Below are 6,643 nucleotides of genomic sequence, written 5' to 3'. Positions count from 1 at the left end.
GTACTTAAAGGGGGCCTATAAGAAAGATGGGGACAGACTTTTTAGCAGGGCCTGTTGCGATAGGACAAGGGGGAATGGTTTTAAACTAAAAGAGGGTAGATTTAGACTAGATATAAGGAAGAAATTTTTTATGATGAGGGTGGTGAAACACTGGAACAGGTTGCCCAGAGATGTTGTAGATGCCCCATCTCTGGAAACATTGAAGGTCAGGTTGGACGGGGCTCTGAGCAACCTGATCTAGTTGAAGATGTCCCTGCCCACGGCAGGGGGGGTGGACTAGATGATCTTTAGAGGTCCCTTCCAACCCAAACTATTCTATGATTCTATGAAAGTCAGCCTATTTAACGTGTACCATCAACAACTAGAAAGCAGCAATACTTTATCTCTTTTCACTCGTTATTATAAATAAATTGGATCCTCATCCAGATTTGCCACATAGGGTAGATATCAAAGATTTGTATAACATTGTTTAGTGTTTAGAAAATATTTAATCATCACTGTAGAGTACAATTTGCATTATTCCCATTTTTCATGCCAACGTGATTTGTATGGCAGCCAATGTATGCTAATTAGAGAATTTCCCTAGCTATTTTTTGTCAGTGTGCTGCCCTAACATGACTTAAAATGTACAGCTTAATGTATTAAATTTATTAAAATTGCTTCTACTTCCTATTGTATACCAAGGAGTAATTTGCTATTAACAGCAAGTGTTTACAACAATCTTTAGATGCACATATTCTAATTAAAGTGAACATCCAACATGTTGGCCAAGGGTGAGTCATACTTCACAACAGCTCTACAGGGAAGGAGATCTGAGTTGTGTATTCTTCTAAAGCAATGGCCAACAAGAATAAATTGTTTTCTTTTGTGTGAAATGTATTTTGTGCTGCTTATTGTGTGCCTAAAGGATGGATTAGTGAACAGGAAAGTACGAAGGCTGGGCATACATACTGCATGGGACAAGGATGGCAGCTGCAATGGAGGGCTGGAGGGAGGGCTATTTGAAAACTTGGTTGATTAGGTTTTGTTGCTAAGCACAAAGCCTACTCTATGTGCATTTTTATCACTCAGGAACAAGGTACCAGCATATGCCATCCTAGTTACCATGGTTTCCATTCAGCCACAGTGCCCTCTCAGAAAAGAAAGAACTTGAGTTTTATATTCATTACATATATTCCTTAGGTATCTTAAAACCAGAATTGCAACTTGAATTATCTATGGACAGATCATCATGATTTGGTTCTTGAACATGATACGTACTTTCCCAGAACTAAAAGCATCTCCTCTCACCCCAGAGAGGTTTGAAAATGAACACCCTCACAGAGATGCCTTTTGTCAAAGAGTGCTGAACCTTTTGAACATCGCAGGTTATGACGCACCCTGACAGTGAATGGATTGTACGATTCCAACTCGGCACCAGATGGTACCATCACGTCACTAGCAGGTGGTGATGGACTGAGGGCCTGGAAGAGGCTGCTGGGAACCTCCAGCAGCCACCACTGGTGTCCTGCCCCACTGCCAGGAGGGCACACTTCGCCGCTGCGATGGTCAGGGTGGGGAAAAAAGATCCGCAGTGTGAGGGCAGTCCCCTCTCAAAAGGAGTCGTCACTTGTATTCTCATAAGAGAAGAGCGAAGGCGTTTTGAACACAGTGTTTATTCTGAAGGTGTCAGGCTAGATCAACAGCTTCTGATCTCTGCACCTTTCAACAGCTCCAGAAAGCGCAATGCACAGCGACTCGCTCTCTAGCAAGGCCCCTTGCGGTCTCTAGCTATATTTAAATCACAGAATGTTCAGTGTGATACTTTCCTAGGAGAATCCACAGTAATTTAGTTTAGATGATAAAGAATACATGCAAAGAAGCAAACTATGAAAGGGATTAATGCTATCAGAACAATAGCCAATGTTCTCAATTTTTTCTGAATTTTCACCTTTTTCGTGCAGCCGCGGTGTTCTCAGCATATAATGAACAAAGATAGCAGAAGCTGGTCTTTAGGTAGCAAACTGCATGTGAAATGACATATGAAATACGCTAAGACAGATGGGATAATCTCATTTTAAATGTGTCTGTTGAAACAGCGAAGAGTGAAATAATTAGTAGTACAAAAGCTAATTTCAGTAGGCTTCAGAGTCAGATCACAATCCACTGAACAAACCTCTTCGTGATTTTCTGACCCATCACCATTTCCGACGTCCTACATATCCTAAAATACCTGTGAAATGAGGCTCCAGTTACACTTGTCACTAGAAAACTGCAAGGAAAGACACTCCCTGCCCTAATGTTCTGCTTTCTCCCACCTCTACAGCTGATTAGAGCTGTGGTAAATCTGTAGTAAATAACTGCTGGAAAATGTTGACAAGTTAATTGGGCTCATAACTGCGAAGGCAATGAGACATTTCTGCAACTGTTTAGATCAGCTTTGTCAGAAGTAAGTCAGTTACAACAGCGACACATTTAATTCTACAAAGAACACATGGAGAATAAATCAACTTTCAGGCTTGAATTACAGTGCAGGAGGGATAATTACTGTAGCAGAACATGTACTTAGAAACAAAAACCTTTTGTAGTGCACAAACACCTGGAACAGAATTACACTGCAAATTAATGTTGAGTATCCAAAAAATACAAAATAGGAATATTGAATAAAACAGTTATACCATTTTGAGCCATGAGAATTTATATTCTCAGTGGGGATGGAGAAGGGCAGTATTTGAACAGACTTCCGAAACATATTGAGGTGATGCTGATGGTTCACTAAGCATCCGTTTGCTCCCCAAAGCCAATGAACAATTGTGGAGCTGCTTGCATCTATTTGTTCCACGGTCCCCATACGCCTGGTAGGTGGTTTACATGCATGTGCAGTCTGGGAGGCCTGCTTCAGTTAGAAATGTGTATAAATCAGAGCCACTTACAATGACTGGAAGTTGTATCAAAAACCTAAGATGAGCTTTGAGATCTGGATTGATAGAACTGAGCTCTTTTACATAACTGCCCTGCACCAAATTTTGCCAATTTTGTGTTCAGCTAAGTACAAACTGGCAATTTGTCCTTCTTGCTATGTACATTCTCAGATACTATAAACCTGTGGCTGGTTTAAAACCTAGCAATAGTATATAGTGTACTAATGAAAACGTGTATGACATTTCAAGTCTATCTAGGCAAAATAAGCTTGGGCAGGTGATGTGATGAATTACTGAGTTTTACAAAATTTTACCTGTTACAAAAGCTTGGTTTCCTTGTTCAGCATGCCACTGAATGTTCCCATTAATCGAGGGCACTTTGGAATAAAGCACATACATTTGGGGAAAAAAAAAAAATCTTCACTTTGGAGTCACCTAATCTGTATGAGTTTGTTGGAATTTTCTTGGAATGCAGAGTGAGGCTATAACACAATCTAAGTTATTTCTCATCTACAACAAACGGCTACAAAGGGGTAGGAATTACAATATTATCAGTCCCAAGTACAGAAAAGTCTCGTGTCCCAGTTGCCAAGAATTTTATTACTGCCCTCAAGCATCAGGGAATTTTAAAAGAAATATGGGCTTCATGGGGTTTATTTGATTTACAATTATTGAACATTTGCTGCAGACTTTTAATCTTTTCTCTACAATCATAAGGCTTAGAAACTTCCATTAGAAAAGAAGGAAATAAAGCTTTTCATCCACTAGCAGGACTGAAGGAATTAGAACTTCTTGAGAGAAGAAAAGGTAATATATTTTTTCTCTCTGAGAAAAAAATAGGTGAGTTAATGTAAAATCCATGATACCTTAATCAGATATTGAGGATTGGTTTGGAGGAAGGTTTTCCAGCATATAGTTAGGCATTTTCTTCAACATTTGTTTCTTATCATTTTCTCAAAAGAGGAAAACAGACAGTAGCTCATATATTCTGCCTATAGATGGAATTATACCCCAGATATCCAGAAACCACACTGCTGATCCAGCATACAGTGTATTATTGTTGGCAGAAAACAATCACAATTTTTCTACTCAAGAAGAGATTGCTTTTTAGAGATGCATGAAATAATCCCATATACCATCTGTATACCACTTTGGACTACAACTAAATAAAAGTATTATATAAATCCGCAGTGGTGGTGTTTGTTAGGAAAAGCCCTCAGTATATTACCAAAGGAGTTTTTGTTTAAACTAACTGATCGTTATTTCCTCTGAATTATTCCAGAGCAAATTATGTCTTTCAATGGTTTATGGTTATTCTGAGTTCTTCCTTTATCCTTATTTTCATACTTTGTAAAATCTTAGACATGACCACTGTGATGATCTAATGTGATCTAAAATATAGTGATGTAATGCTTCCTTAATTCCCTGTTTCTTTGAAATAGAAAACAAGCTTTAGGGAAAAAAACAAACCCGCCATTGATCAAGTAATTTCAAGTGAGAGACAATTCTGCATAATTCTTAGAAAATTACCGCAGTGATTTACTACCTTCATGGTTCAAGACTAAGCTCTACTTCTAGACTGACTGACTGTGGTAAGCTTTCAACCGTTTATAGCCTCTTCTTTAACCAAAGTTTATGGTACTGAAAACCAATTGTATTCCCCATGAAGATACTTACAGACTGTGATTTAGTAATATAACAATGTCATCTCTGTAATGCATATACAAACAAATGCACGCAATATTAGTCTAGCAACTGTTGAAGGGAGGATAGGAAATACCTCTAGAACTACAATTGTCGGGAAAATGACAGGCCTACTCAAAATATCAACTATTCCAAAAGAGATGCTCACAGTAGCTCTAACACGAATCCTGCCCTGTTCGTTCTGTTGAGGAAAAACACCCTGGAGGCTGTAGAAGTCATTTTGTTTTCGCACCCTGCAGACTGTTCTGAGACCTGCTGTATCTCTTAAGTACGCTGATGTTATCATGTCAAGCTGTGACTGAAACATTTTCTATTAAGGCTGGAGCAAACACTATGATATAATGGATCTTTTCCATTTCTAGCTTCTGTATGTGTCCCTGTAGGCTGGAACTTTGCAATGAGGGCACTAAAATGGCAAACAGGCTTTAAGGAACATGTAGCTTTTGCACATTGTCAGTCTTGCAAGCCAGTCCTTCTTTTAATGTGTAATTAAAATTGTGGAACTCATTGCCATGAGATGTTATGGAGGTCAAAAGTATAAATGAATTAAAAAAGAAGTAAAAAAACCCCCAACAACTATGAAGTGAAAGTCCACGTGTAGCTGTTAAACACAGCAGTTGGGATGTAACGTCTAGGAAGAACAAGTGATTTAGGAAGTCCATAAGTCACCGACTGCTGGAAACCAGACGTAATCATTTGGTACATGGCCTATTTCTTATGCTGTTCCTGTAAGCATCTACTGATCACCCTTAAGAAGAATACACTGGGATAAAACGTGCCAGCATGACTGCCACGCTAAAGCTGTGTGGTAGCTTTGTGGTTGACTCGCCAGAATGAGACGTTCATCGGTCAAGGTGTCAAAACACCCTTTCACCAACATTTCAGAACTTGCAAGGACCAGCAGTGTGGTACAGAGGCATCCAAACAGGCCAAGAAGAAACAGGCCTCAAGGCAGCGTGAAAGGAAGCACAGCAGGTTTTGAGTTAGACCCACAAGTCCGTATTGTCCATTGGTTTTTCCTGCCATCTATCAGGCATTTCTCAGTGTGCCACAGGAAAACATCCGAGAATGCATAAATCTGGAAGCAAAGTGTTTTCACCCTGTCCAGAAATGTTGCAAGCTTAATATTTCAAAGGTCCTCACTGCACGGAGACTATCATTCAGATCGCAGCAGAAATAACTGGTTGCATAGATACAGCTACTGGGCTGTGTCAGACAGTCACCACAGAAATGGCAGAAGCTGTTGCTGTCCGTCCTTTCAGAGTTCACTTGCCTCTGGAGCTCAGCTGTGGAACGGCCTCTGTGGGCACTCCTAATCTACTCCTGCACAAAGTCAGCTGGCATTGTTTAACCTATTGCTTAATGTATTTTGAGCTAATCTTGGCTGACCTTTTGCTGAAGCAAATAAGAAACACTTGTACGAGCCTTTCTGCTGGCTCAACTCTGATGACAGTGCCCTCCAGCAGAAAAGCAGTCATGTCTAAAACTTCCACAGATGCTTTCACAAAAGTTATTCAACACAACTCCACAGCTCAGTAAGAGCTCACTCCCAGCACAGGCAAGGTGTAGCAGAGCAGAATGTGGATTTTCTCCTACTAATCCCTAAGATAGAGCTGTAGCTATGTCCCCACATAGACAGTAGGATGCTCAGAATGTAGAATTCAGAGGTTTTTTTGGCTGTTCTGCACAAGAAAGAAAGACTCCAGGCTGTCTTACAGCCTTCTGATTAAATTGGCAGAGCTGGAAATCACAGATGTCGTCTTTGTACTGAAAAGAGTTCATCCCACCATGACTTCTGCTGAAAAGCTGTTCCAGAACCTGATTCTTCTGATGATTAGAAATGTTCTAAATTTCAAGCCTAAATTTATTCATAGCTCTTCTCCCTCCTTGGTGATTGCCATCTCACTGCCTGTGTACTTATAGGCATCAATCATAATATTAGAAAGGACTTTATATAGAGCAATCAGGAGAAATATGCTTCAGTAAACATGATCTGAAATTGAAAAAAGGATGGTTTTATTTTTCCAAGTTTGTGGGTT

Source organism: Aptenodytes forsteri, unplaced genomic scaffold (genome assembly GCF_000699145.1).
Source record: "Aptenodytes forsteri isolate BGI_AS27 unplaced genomic scaffold, ASM69914v1 Scaffold384, whole genome shotgun sequence".
Classification (NCBI taxonomy): domain Eukaryota; kingdom Metazoa; phylum Chordata; class Aves; order Sphenisciformes; family Spheniscidae; genus Aptenodytes; species Aptenodytes forsteri.
The sequence above is the reverse complement of the archived record's forward strand: the minus strand, read 5'-3'. Positions refer to the sequence as shown.